General features: G+C 53.5%; 1 protein-coding gene across 2 annotated transcripts in view; it reads left to right on the top strand.

Annotated features, from left to right (window-relative positions):
• Positions 1-228: 228 nt before the first annotated feature.
• The window catches only part of DISP3 (dispatched RND transporter family member 3), a 58,233-nt gene continuing 45,015 nt past the window's right edge, over positions 229-13,446 (top strand). For both annotated transcript variants that reach the window (XR_008714939.1, XM_055582320.1), the window contains exon 1: positions 229-474. The gene's annotated coding sequence lies outside the window, so the exon portion shown is untranslated. The remainder of the gene's footprint in view (positions 475-13,446) is intronic.

Raw genomic sequence — 13,446 nt, 5'->3', positions numbered from 1 at the left:
CGGCTCTCGCAGGGGGAGCGGCGGCCACGGCGGCGCCTGGCGGCGGGCTTCGGAGACAGCAGCACGCGGCGGAGCGCAGGCCCTCGTCGGCTACTGACGCAAAGCCCGGCGGCGTGGAGGCCGGCGGCGCCAGGGTCTGGGGGGGCGGCGCGGCACCAGAGCCTGCCCTTCACACCCCCGCGCCCGGTGGTAGGAGCCCGGACCCAAACAAAGGCGGGCGGCGAATAAAAGGCGGCGGCAGCAAGCTGAGCTCCGGATTGCGCGCTGGGGAATGAGACACACACCCGGCAGTGCACCGTCTGTGCGCTCTGGAGCGGAGCGGGGAACCCCGGCCTCTCGCAGCTCTTAAGAGCTTCTCTCTGCGACTCCCGCGACGGGACAAGTCCGCACGGCAAGGTGGCCGCAGCCCTGGGCCCCTCCGGTGCGTCTCCCTCCCGCGCCCGCGGCTCAACCAGCTCAGCTTGGCCAGCCGAGGTGAGTGCGACGGCCGCTGGGCACCATCCGTCTCGGAGCTGGGGAGTGCATGGCTCGGAGGGGGGCGGTGTCATCCGCGCCGCCCCCACCCCGGCCTGCGCCGGTCTGTATGTGAAGTTCTCCCGTTGTCCAGCCAGCCCGGGAGGAGGGCCTCGGACCCTCCGGGAAAGCCAGTTGGTAGGGGGCAGAGCCCAGAGCTAGCCCTCGCCCCCCGCGGCCGAGCTCCAGCTCCGCACCAACTCCCCGCGGGACCCTAGCACCAGCCAGGTTAATGTCCACAAACAGCGAGGCTTCCGACCTCTAGTCCCCTGCTAGTCCCCGCGGGAGTACAACTGATTCCAAAAGTTGAGCATCAGCCTGAAGCCGCCAGGGATCAGGCTCTCACCCAGTTGGAGCTCACGAAGGGGGTTGGGAAAGGTTAATGACCTCCTCTCCAGCCACTTTCTGCCAGAGCACACTCATGCTCTCGGCGGGACATTCTCGGAGTCCTCGGGCCCAATTAACCTGGCCACAGGTCCAGTCCGGAGCGCGGGAGCTCTGGGGCACACCTGATGGGCGTTGGAAGCTGAGCGCGAGAGGGTTTGCGGGCCCTGCCGAGAGCGCTAATGAGGGTGGAGATGGGGTGGGCAGCCGGGCCGTGGTGGTGGAGCTGAGGGCCTGGGAAAGATTCTCGGCGCGAGTGGCGCCCACTCTTGTGAGCCAACCCCGCCGTGGGAGAACTTTTCCCAACTCCCCAGGAGGCCCGCAGCTGGGCTGGGAAGGCGCCTCCGAGGAGCCGTCCTTTCCTCGGCTCCTCTCTGCTGCACGGTTTGGCCCTACGTTCCTCTTGAGACTGGGCGCAGGTCCCGCCCGTAGAGGCCTGGGGTCAGTACCGCGGACAGCGCCTGGAGGCGGCCTTGGAGACTCACAACCCCGCTTCGCGCGCCCACGGACTCAGGCACACACCAACGCAGAGTCCATGCACACACGCACACCGATCTACCCGCAAACCGCACACCTACAAACAATCCCCGCACAGATTCATAGTCCACTCACGCAATGTACATCCACCCACACTCCACACAGTCCGCACACACAGGGAAGATTCACCAGCACGTGGACACACACATTTTCTCACAAGCATCAGCAAGCAGAGAAATGTCTTCACTCAGGTCCTGCTGTTTCCGGACATCTAAGCCTCGGACTCCAGATCTCATCTCTGGCTACTCATAGGGATGCCCAGTGATCGCTCCCTCCTGCAGACATAGCCCCCCACCCCTACCCCACAAATGCACACACACCCTTTGGGGGAAAGCAGCAGGTCACAAAGCAAGCCCTCCCCTCCCCCTTCTCCAATGCAGACCTGGTCAGGAACCAGGGTATCTGCTGAATGGAGGGCATAACCTGGCCCAGTGGAGGCTGCAGAGAGAAGCCCAGCCTTACAGAATCTTGGTACTGGGCTCAGAGTCCATTTTGCTCAGCTCACCACCTTCATGCCTGCTCCCCTTTCTTACTCCAGACAAAGCTCCTGCAACCAAGGTCCACACCCCGTCTCCCTGCATCATTCTTTGTTTGCACTTTCTGTCTCTTTGTTTCCCTGTTCTCTTCCCCTTCCCTATGTTTATCTCCCCCCTCCCCCCACCACTGCCCTCTTTGTCTTTCCCAATTCTTCTTTCCCAGCTGCCTTCACTCTCTCCTTAACTTTCCTGCAGCCTGGGCCTGATCCAGTCAGTCTTTGCTCCAATGCGGAACGGCTGACCCTTAGGGGGAGCTGACTCCATTCTCTAAGTGGACTCTATGCCCCCATACCTCTGACCCTCCTCCCCATGGGGAGTTCTGCTCCCTCCCCGAGGAAATCCCCAGAGCCAGACACCCCAGATCCCTCTCAGTCTTCGAGGGGCCAGGATTCTTCAGTTCTGGAATCACAGCAAGTCCCTTAAAATCCAGAAACTGAGCTGAGAGAGGAAGAATCCAAGTGAAGTGGTGGAAGGAGTAGAAGTAGGGCACCAGTCCTAAACTCAGCTTGGCCACAGGATCCCAGTGCGTCCCTGTGCAAATGCCCTTCTCTGAGCTTTAGGCTTTCCCGTCTATACAAGGATAGGGCTGGTTGAGGTGACCTTCAAGCATCCCAGTTTGGCCCTAATAATGTGGGACACTGGTGTTTCTTTGAGTCTCTTGAGTGTGAGTGGGACTGAAAATTATGATTCTAACCCCAGAGTTTATGGTACTTTTCCCCTTCTTCAGAGCACCCACCACCAGTGAAGGCATCCTGTCCCCTGAGCAACAGATGTTCAGATGACTTCCTTTGTAGGACCAGAGATGTCAAGTAATATTCATGAGGTCACAATATTCAAATGGTCACTGAAGTGCCATTTCCACTGGGCCAGGCATTGCTTCTATGTCACTTTATCCTCTGCATAAACCCCTGGTTCTGCTGGTGGAAGATTAGTGAATGAATGAATAAATGAGTAGAAAAGTCAGGACTAAAACCTGGATTGCCTGACCCTCAGGATCTTGGAATTTTGGTTTAAGCCCTTTTCCCTGCTAGTTTTGGAGAAGGAAATGGTAACCCACTCCAATATTCTTGCTCGGGAAATCACATAGACAGAGGAGCCTGGTGGGGCTACAGTCCTTCAGGTCACAAAAGAGTCGGATACAACTTAGTGACTAAACGACAGCCCTCATCCCCTCTTTTCCATTGCCACTCACCTGGTCATTCAAAGGCAGATGGAATTGTCTAAGACCCTTCCTCCCTTAAGGCAGACTCTAGGCTGGTTGCAAATGACCACAGAGACGTGACTGCCTTGCTGAGAGCAGCTTTAGAGGCTGTTCCTGGTGGGTAGAGGCTTGGCCATCAGCTCCAAGTCCCAAAGACGCTACCAAGTAGGCTGTCTGTGGGCAGCTGGCCAGGATTTGCAGCCGGGAGGGAAGATAGTCATCGCTACCATTTGGCTGAGCAACCCTTTCTCACAGCCCCATGAGCTGGGGACTGCAAAAATCACCTTTACAGATGAGCAAAGCAAGATGCTAAAAGATGAGGTGGTTTCCCTAAGGGCAATCAGTAAGCCCACTCTTAGTCATAAAAATAGGCACCCCAAAATGGTCGTGGTGGTGGCAGTCATTGATACTGATGTTACTGGTATTGATAATGTTGTTAGCTCTATGATGATTAGAAACTCTGATTTGGTTATTTGGTCCCTTTTCCCCCTCTCCCCTCTTTTCTCCCACCGGAACCTCTTACACTCTTCCCCCACCCGCGTATGGAGAAGCTGAGGGCTGGGACAGTGAGGCAGGGGCGTCTGATTGCCTGTTACTCTTAGCCAAGGCAGAGGGCTCATCATTTGAAATCTTCCTCCTCTTGCCCACCCTCCCCCAACCTGAGCGTGTCTCCTGCCAGAGAAGCCTGGAGCAGTGTCAGAGTCTGTCAAAACACCCTTCCAAGCTGGGTTCTATATGCAAAGCCCAGGGAAAATAAATAAAGAGGGCAGTGTTGGCCCAAAATAGAAACACGCACCAACTCACAAATACGCATGTTTTCCAAAAGTCGCATTTCACAGCAAGACAGTGCGATGCTTGCTCCAGCTGCTCAACTAAGGCTGGAGGCAGGGATGCTGCCAGGACTGGTCCAGGAAAGGTGGCAGAGCCTCCCGCAGTGAGCTCAACTCTCTGCCTGGCCATGGGGGAGACCAGACGGCTGCTCCCGCTCCACACCAGCTGGAAGGTAGATGGGTGGGAGGACTGTGATGGATGTGTCTGTGGTAGTCAGGACTCTGGAAATGAGCACCAAACAGGACTGATGGCCTTGCTTCCTCTGCTTTACAGTGTGTGCAGCAGGCTTGTAATAGCAGTCCCGATAATAACTGCCTTTCATTGAGTATCTACTGTGTGCCACATGCTAAGTGTTATACTCGATCTGTCTCAACCTCACAATCATCTCATGACATATGGATTGTTATCCCCATTTAATATGTGGGGAAACCGAGGTTCAGAGAAGTGAAGAGGTTTGCTTAAGGCCACACAGCTAGAAGGGGCCAACTAGGGGTCAGATTTTCATCTGCATGAACCAAGAACCCTTATTTTGTCCAGTACCCTGCATTGTTTTAGGGTTTCCCTGGTAGCTCAGCTGGTAAAGAATCCGCCTGCAATGCAGGAGACCCGGTTTGATTCCTGGGTCGAGAAGATCTGCTGGAGAAGGGATAGGCTACCCACTCCAGTATTCTTGGACTTCCCTGGTGGCTCAGCTGGTAAAGAATCCGCCTGCAGTGCAGGAGACCTGTGTTTGATCCCTGGGTTGGAAGATCCCCTGAAGAAGGGAACGACTACCCACTCCAGTATTCTGGCCTGGAAAAATGCCATGGATCATATAGTCCATGGGGTTATAAAGAGTCGGACATGACTGAGCAACTTTCACTTTCTTCCTGCATAGTTTCTGCTATTCATTCAGTATATATTTTTTGTCAAGAAACCCATGAATGTGATGATTTTCAAAAGAGTGTAAATTCCTCTGCCAATTGGGCCAGGTGTAAGGGTGGAGTTTGGCTTTGGCCATCTTAGGCTTGGTATTCAGGGTTTCTGGACTGGGACTGGGGCTGGGACTGGGTCTTAACCTTTACATCTTGGACTCTGTCCCCAACCATGAGAGCCCAGACCTGTCTGCCTGGGGGTGCGCTCAGGCAGGAGCCCCACTGTGAAGCCTGGACTATGAAAAACGATTTAACTCAAGAGATTAGGGCTGCAAGAGGTGTCTGTAGATGGGAAGTTATTTCAGAGAGGGTTAGTGAATGGCCCAGCATCACACAGCATGTTGGTGGCAGAACCTGAATCTCAGAGTCCCAGGCTTGTGTGCCATGTGGCCAGGCTAGACTCCTTGAGTGTGTGGGAAGCACCCAGTGAAGGGGGTTGAACAGGTGCAGGCAGTTAACATAACATTCCCTTCCAAGCACAGAGGTGAGACGTAGCTGGTTTTCACTGCCAAGTCTTCTGCTCCACATACCCCTGATATCAGGACTAACCCTGCTGACTTGCGCAGGTGCCTGCATTCATCCACGTGAACAATGGCACGGGAAGGTACAGAATATTTGCCACAAGTCAGGCACTCTGCTGAAAGTTTTGTTGTTGTTTAGTCACTAAGTCATGTCTGATTCTTTTGCAACCCCATGGACTGTAGCCCTATAGGCTCCTCTGTCCATAGGATTTCCCAGGAAAAAATACTGGAGTGCGTTGCCATTTCCATCTCCAGGGCATCTTCCCAATCCAAGAACTGAACCTGAGGCTCCTGCATTGGCAGGTGGATTCTTTACCTCTGAACCACCAGGGAAACTTGTCATGGGCTAATTGATGTAATCCCCACAACAACCCTCGAGGTAGGTATGCTTATTCTGCTTTGCAATCGAAGGACCCAGGCTTGAGAGGTTGACTTACTTGCCCAAAGCCACACAGCTAGGAAAGAGGCAGATGGAGCCCTGCAGAGGCTGCACTAGCTGGTTTATTCTGGTGGTTAGAGGGAGAAGGTTTGAAATCAAAGCCACGGGGAAGGAGAAGCTGATGGGCAGCAGCAGGCTATTTATGTTATACCTCCAGGCCTTGTCATGCTTGCTGGCATTAGTGCTGGCAGAAGCTGCTGCTGCTGCTGCTGCTAAGTCGCTTCAGTCGTGTCCGACTCTATGCGACCCCATAGACGGCAGCCCACCAGGCTCTCCCGTCCCTGGGATTCTCCAGACAAGAACACTGGAGTGGGTTGCCATTTCCTTTTCCAATGCATGAAAGTATAAGTGAAGTCGCTCAGTCGTGTCCGACTCTTAGCGACCCCATGGACGGCAGCTTACCAGGCTCCTCCGTCCATGGGATTTTCCAGGCAAGAGTACTGGAGTGGGTTGCCATTGCCTTCTGCGGCAGAAGCTGAGCCTCTACCAAAACCTGGAAGGAAGAAGCCCAGCAGAGTGTTCTGGAACCAGCTCCTGGTATATTAGTGAAGCGGAGGGTCTGGGTATGTTTCTCCTTGAACTCAAGGGAAAGAGCCTGCTAGGCATGTGGAACCCCTGTAGACACCCTTCGTTCTGGCATCCTGCTTTCTCTCCTTGCTCCTCCCTCTGAGGGAAGTAGACTAGAACCTGGGAAATTTGGAAAGGGCCATTGGGTGGAGATTAGGGTCTTGCTGTATCAGTGAACTTGACCATTGGGAATGAGGAGGTGGTGGGGACAATGGGAAGGATTGGCTTGAATTTAGATGCCAGCAGGTATCATCCAAGTCTCTCACAGGGAGCATTCCTTGGAATTAGGAAATGATGACCTGGGAGACAATGTCCAGAGGCTTAAATCTCCTCTACCAGAAAAAGCCTTCTCCTTAATCCCCCATCCCACAAGTGTCTACCTGAGCACCCCACTGTGTGCTAGGCATGCAGAAGTGGAAAAACTTCAGTCTCTGTCCTTGCAGAGCCCACCAGAGTCTCCCAGGCCTGCCCCAACACCCCCTGCCTCGACCAGAGGTGATGGGTAAGTGAGAGGTCACTCAGGTTCCCCAGCAGAAGTGGAAGAGGGACCCAACTGTCCTCTGGGGCTCAGAGAACATGATCCAGGCAAGTGGTCACTTCACAGTGAGAAGGAAATTTCCTGTGAGTGGCATCTGGGTGCCCTCCCCGGCTTGATGTCTTGGTGGGAGAGGGGGCGTGGTAGCGAAAGCTCATTCCCACCCAGCCATCTGCTCGAGGCATCCAGCACACACACTGGCACCTGGATGATGCGTCCTTTGCCAAACCTTGTTAATAGAGGAGACATGACTGCCAGCTGGAAGCCACTCCTGTCATGAAGGAGAATGTGGTGATCTTGTTGTCTCGGGGGAAGGCAGCTTAAATGGGGCTCGGAGTTGGAACGGTTGTAGCAGACTGGTGTTCCTAGGATGTTTGGGGGAGGAGTGTTTCATCCCTGTCTCCCCACGGTATTGGCCTTTGCACTGCCCTGGAGGATTTCTCCTGTTCTAGTTGCGAGAGTTCTGCAGGGTGATCACCTGGTGATAATGACAATTATAATAATGGCTGACATATTTTGACTGTTTACTGCCTGCCAGGCTTAGGGCTTTGTAGGTATTATCTTAGTGCGTCCTCACACGTGCTCTATGAGATGCAGGGCTGCTGCGGCTGCTAAGTCGCTTCAGTCGTGTCCGACTCTGTGCTACCCCATAGACTCCAGCCCACTAGGCTCCTCTGTCCCTGGGATTTTCCAGGCAAGAGTACTGGAGTGGGTTGCCATTGCCTTCTCTGGATGCAGGGCTAGGTCTCTTCAGTTGTGTCCTACTCTTTGCCACCCTATGGACTGTAACCTGCCAGGCTCCCTTGTCCATGGGATTCTCCAGACAAGAATACTGGAGAGGGTTGCTGTGCCCTCTTCCCAGGGGATCTTCCCAACCCAGAGATCAAACCCAAGTCTCTTAGGTCTCCTGCATTGGCAGGCGGGTTCTTTACCACTAGTACCACCTGGGAAGCCCTGCTCTATGAGATAGCTACCAGTATTATTCTATTTTAAGGATGAGAACTGTGAAGCACAGAGAGACTAAAGAGATTGCCAGTAAGCCTCAGAGACAGGACTCAAACCGAGGCAAGCTGGACTCAGTACCACGATCATGACCACCATAAAATGACTGAGGCTCACACTTTGGCCTTGATTTGGGTCCTTGCAGATGAATAGGACTGAAATCAAACTACCTTTTGGATCCTTCAGTAATCTGGGTAGTTTGTACCTGTGGGCTCGGGCTGAGTCCTGGTTGACAGGGTGACATGGATTGACCATTTGCTCCTTGACGGCCAACTCACTGAACGGATCACTTTTCAGAGATCCAGATGCAGGCAACATCTGGCAGACTGGCAGGGTTATTCTGGCTTTCATCCAGAAGTTTCCCCTTTTCATCCCATGTCGATACAGCTGGGACTTGCATCCCTCTGGACATAATCATATGTGCGAACTTTCTGTTTGAAATACTGTTTGCTGGTTTTTAAAACATCATCTTGTGACTTCACAAAGGCAGGATGTTTGTTTTGGTTCTTCTCTGCAATCTGGGCCTGAGAGACATTCAGCTAAGCTAGAGAGAAATCAGGCTTTGATTTCTCAGCAGCCAGAGTTGGGGGGGGGGAACCCTTCCTTTCTCCAACCGGAGAAGCTGGGAAGAGGCTGGCTGCAGAACGGTGTTACAGGTTAGTAGCTACTGCATGTTCCCTGCAAGGGTTCCTGACTTGGTGACCTGCTCTTCCAGAGGCTTCGAGTGGGTGATCTCAGAGTAACGGAGTTAGGAATTTGTGATGAACAGGGCTGTGTCAGCTGAGGGCACTCTTGGGCATTAATGAGTGTGAAAATAAATCTGTGGTGGGAAAGTTCCTGGAGGCTTGGGGAGGAAAGGAGTTCAAGACGTCCCAGAGTGAAGATAATGATGGTTTAACAGAAAGTCCTTAGCAAGCACCAATAAGTGAGCAAATGAGGATGACAAGTGAATGAATGAATGAATATATAAATGTGTTCATGATAAGTGGGGCTGATGGACTTTGACTTCGGCCTGGATTTGGCAGGATCTGACCCCAAGTACTGACAAGGCAAAGAATACTGTTCTTGTCCACTGGAAGACCCTTCAGCTCAGGATTAGGCAGAGGTAGTCTGTCTGAATTCTTGAACCTTGCCCTCTCACTACACACCCCACCCCCACCCTGTCCTGCAGGACCCTCTGACCCTGGGCTCCTCTAGTTCCCGGCTGTGGCAAGGCCTGGAACTCAGGAGACTGCAAAGCTGATGGAGGCTGCAGCCCCAGCACCCCCAGAAGTCTGCAGCTCTATTCACCTTCCCAACTGCTCCCCCAGCCCTGAGCCACCCCCTCTTCTCTGTATCACAGTTCTGTGTCCTGGCTTTTTGAGGACTCCAAAGTAAGAGAACTAGGAAATAACTGAAATTTCATTTAGTCCAGCCCTCCCATTTTACAGAAAGGCAAACTGAGGCTCTCGAAGGAATAAAGACTAGCCCCAGGTCACAAGTGAATAGGAGACTGAGCCCTATTATTGTGGGAGGATTCGAGGAAGGTTCCTGTGAGACCTGGGATAACACTGCACCATTGAGTGGGGTTGGAGGGGGACAGAAGGGGCTGGAGATTCTGGGGCTTGGGTGGTTTTGTCAGGTTTTTCGTGGCCCCTGGTGCCAGGAGCAGCAGTTCTGAGTTCCTGGGACCTTGAGTCTCCCAAATGTTTCATGGGAGAGGCAGCAGAGTTGGGGAGAGGTGCTACTTGGGGGTCTGCTCTCCTCTTGGACCCTCTGCTCCAGCAGCTCATCTCCAGCCCTCCATTCCTGTCTCCACAGGCAGCTGCACCATCATGGCAGGTGGGCTGAGGGCCAGCATCAGACCCTCCCCTTCCACGCTGCCAGGGCCTCTGTGCTGGTCCCAGGTGTGGAGGGTACCAAGTGTACCTCCCTCTCCACTATATGCACTTGAGCTGTCAATCAGCAGGATAGCCAGGAAGCCCTTCCCCTGTGCAGGCACGAAAGGTATGTTTCCATCTGGACACCCAAGATGGACACATGGACAGAGGAGCCTAGGGCTACAGCCCTCAGGTTGCAAATAGTCAGACACATCTAAAGTGACAGCACACGCACCCAAGATGGTGAAGTTGGGAGTCAGCCCTGGGTGCTTTTTCTCTCCTCCCTTCCCTGGAGCCAGGGTTGTGCCTGTGGTCAGAATGACTCCTGGGGACAGACACTGGGGTGGAAGGTGGGGGGATATGCCCCTGCACCAGTGGAGATTGGGAAGGCTGACTCTAGAACTCTTGAGAGTTTTCCAACATGTGAGACTCAAAACCTAATATAGTGAGATTGGGACTGAGCTTATCAGAAATCAGGTTCAAATAACTCCCTTTACTTCTTTTAGCCTTAGTTTTCTTGTTTGCAAATTGGAAATAGTTCCTGAGACGAGAAAACCTGTGTGAAAATCATCTACAAGCTGTAAGTTGCTGCAGAGATGCAGCATCGTTCAATCCCTCAGGATGAGAGGATCAAGGTCAGGATCAAGGCTGGGAACGTGAGCGCCCTGGCGGTTGCCAGCATCTCCTTGATGTGCGCTTTCATCGGGTGCTGGCCTCCTGGGCTTTCCTCTAGCCCTGGCAGCAGGGGCTAGGGGTGCCCCCAGTGCTCAGAAGGGGAGGTTCCTCCTAAGGTTCCTTACTTTCTTTCTGAGCAATGAGGCTGGGGTAGAGCCCCTTCCGCGAACTCCATCCCCAGCTAGTTGTAGTGTCCCGCATTCCCTGCCATGGGCTTGAGCACTTTGTAGTGTCTGCTTTCTTTCAGGTTTCAATTTACCCTTAAGCTTTTCTTTCATGGTACGGGGCCAAGAAGAGCCTTTGCAGTGTCCCCAGACCCACAGATGAGATCTGGGTGTGTATGGTGAGGGGAAGACGGGGCAGTGGTCTCTGGAGCTTTCCCCAGAGCTAAGAACTGGCAGGTTACCACCTACTATGTCCCAGCGAAGCTGACGGCATCCAGCCAGCATATGTTATTTGGCCTTTCCTGCTTCTTGATGTTTTACCAGGACCCCACAGTGTGCCCCGACCCAGTTATACATTAACTTCTGAATAGGGATGAAGGGGACCCCCCTCTCCTTTCTCCATCTCCCCATCTTGGGCAACAGCTAAGAATCAGAGGGTTTAGAGAGCATTTCTCCCTACCCACCATCTGACAGATGGGGGACCACCCAGAGATGTTCAGTGACTTGTTCTAGGTAACACAGCAGGCTGGTGGCAGGGCGGGTCCCACTGCTGCCCCAGGACCCATCCCCTGCTGACGCCTCCTCCCTTGTCCCTGAGCTTCAGCTTGCAGGAAGCGCTGGCTGGAGCTGGAGAGGAGACACAAGGGGAATTGTTTTACATTTTTGTTAATCGGGTCTCAGAGAGAGAAAAGGGCTCTGAGCTCATCAGCCAGGAAGGAATCCAATTTGGCTTTTATGGCCATGGTTATTGGTTGTATTTTGTGGGGATCTTTTTATTTTTTATTAATCCAGCAGTCTGGGGGCTGGGGAGCCGACTGGTTGCTGGGCCCCATGGGCCCTCCTGCTTTCTTGGAGTTCCAGGCAGCAGCCAGGGGGAGAGGTGGTGGAAGAAGCAACTTGGACAGTTGGGTCCAGGCATGCAGTGGGGGGTTTTCAGGAACCTTCTGATCCTTCAGGTGAGGGGTGTCTGGGGGCCTGGCTGTATTTCACAGATTCTGTAAATATTGCTGGTTTTATTAAGCTTTTATGTCTTTTTCTCAGAGATGCAAGACTGCTTGGTGGGTCTGGGCCTTAAAGCCTGAGTTGTGCAGGCGGAACAGAGTGGGGAGGGAGGGACAAGAGTGGGTCAGTGGGTGAGATACTCTGAACAGTGGAGCTCAGTGGCTAAAAGGACGGGCTCTGACTTGGGCCAGCAGAGGCTCAGATCTCAGCCCCGCTCCTGAAAACTGCCTTATAGAGCTGAGGCTGGGTCAGATGAGGAGTCCACAAGCAAAGCACCTCTGCCAGCACACAGCAGCTCGGTGCTGTGCCAGTCCCTTGCACAGGGTCTTCTCTTTTCTTTCGCTGCCTGGCCCCACCAGGAAGAGCTGGATGGCAGACCTGAATGTCATCATTTCTTCCCTCCCAGGGCCAGAGGAAGGGGCACTTGGTTGGAGGACTGAGTCCTGGCCAGAGATCCAGGAGCTTGAGTCCATCCTCAGAGCCAGGGGCAGGCAGGACTAGCCTGAGAAGAGGCTAGTGTGAGCACCAGGAGGGGGAAGGCCAAAAGCAAAGTCATCTGATGGAGGAGGCCACTGGAAACTGGGAGGGTGGCCAAGGCAGCAGGGTATTGCACAGAATAGTCCTGAACCACCTCCAAAAGAATCACATGGGAGGTGGTATAAATGCAGGTTCCTAGGTACCACCCCCTAAGCATGATTGATGGGATCTAGTGCCTGGCCCAGGAGTTTGCATTTTAACAAGCCTGCCCGGCTTCTGATCCATATTAAAGCCTGAGGCTGATGTGTGTGTGTGTGTGCGTGTTAAGACACTTTAGTCGTGTCCAGCTCTTTGCAACCCTATGGACCATAGCCCGCCAGGCTCCTCTGTCCATGGGATTCTCCAGGCAAGAATACTAGAGTGGGTTTCCATTTCCTCCTCCAGGGGATCTTCATAATCCAGGCAGGGATTGAACCCTCCTGTTTAGGCAGGCAGATTCTTACCCACTAGCGTCACCTAGGAAGGAGAGCTGATGTAGCAAAGAATAAGCGTCAGTTCTAGCTGACTTGCCAATCTGCCTATGCACATGGGCCGGGTTTGGGGCACTTCCCATCTTTGAGGCTTTTCATGACCGTGACTCAGCAAGCAGGGTGTCACCACCCCATTTTACAGATGAAGAAACTGAGACTTGCCCAAGCTACCCAGCTAGTAGCAGAGGCAGAGTTTGAACTCAGGACTGCTGCTGCCCTTTTTCCCCAAAACCAGGCCCTGGTGCTCTTAGTTCCAGACATCCCTCCTTCTGTTGGGGGACCAGTTCTGTTCCACTGAGCCCACCAGAGACAGAACATGTGGAATGGGGGAAACCTAGGCTGTTGTGACAATGTTGGGTTCTCTGGTGCTGCGATGTTTCCCTGGGTGATATATGGATGAGATCAAAGCTTGTTTGCCTGATATATATCGAGCTGTTGGGCTTACGAGTCAGTGCCCGCAGTTTCCTCACCAGCTGTCAGCCTGGGGAGACCAGCCGTCCTTCATGTGCTCCATCTTTGCAGCCTGGTCTCTGAGAAATGAGGGGTCTGGACAGGCTCCCCCATTGAGCCCCCCTCCCAACCCTCTTCCCTCTCCCACCCCCACCTGGGCTTACAATAAATAAGCCCAGATTTTCTTTGGGGAAGAAGGGGTCACTCTAAGTTTCCTGCCCTCTTCTGGCACATTTAGCCAATGAGGATGGTGTTTCTTGGGGGGCAGGAGGTCTGATGGGGAGTAAATAGGTACACGTGTTTGCTTCA

The sequence above is a fragment of the Bubalus kerabau genome, chromosome 5 (assembly GCF_029407905.1).
Source record: "Bubalus kerabau isolate K-KA32 ecotype Philippines breed swamp buffalo chromosome 5, PCC_UOA_SB_1v2, whole genome shotgun sequence".
NCBI classification, from domain to species: domain Eukaryota; kingdom Metazoa; phylum Chordata; class Mammalia; order Artiodactyla; family Bovidae; genus Bubalus; species Bubalus kerabau.
This window is presented reverse-complemented; position numbering and strand designations above follow the sequence as displayed.